Source organism: Arachis duranensis, chromosome 5, assembly GCF_000817695.3.
Source record: "Arachis duranensis cultivar V14167 chromosome 5, aradu.V14167.gnm2.J7QH, whole genome shotgun sequence".
Classification (NCBI taxonomy): Eukaryota; Viridiplantae; Streptophyta; class Magnoliopsida; order Fabales; family Fabaceae; genus Arachis; species Arachis duranensis.
Window position 1 is genome coordinate 19,457,675 of NC_029776.3, and position 291 is coordinate 19,457,965.

Sequence of the window (291 nt, forward strand, 5' to 3'; positions counted from 1 at the left end):
AAAAAATACCTAATCTAAGCAACAAGATGAACCGTCAGTTGTCCATACTCGAACAATCCCCGGCAACGGCACCAAAAACTTGGTATGCAAAATTGTGATCAATACTTTTCACAACTCAAATAATCTCCGGTAATGAATCCAAAAACTTGGTGTTCAATACCATGGCATAAACACAACTTCGCACAACTAACCAGCAAGTGTACTGGGTCGTCCAAGTAATAAACCTTACGCGAGTAAGGGTCGATCCCACAGAGATTGTTGGTATGAAGCAAGCTATGGTCACCTTGTAAA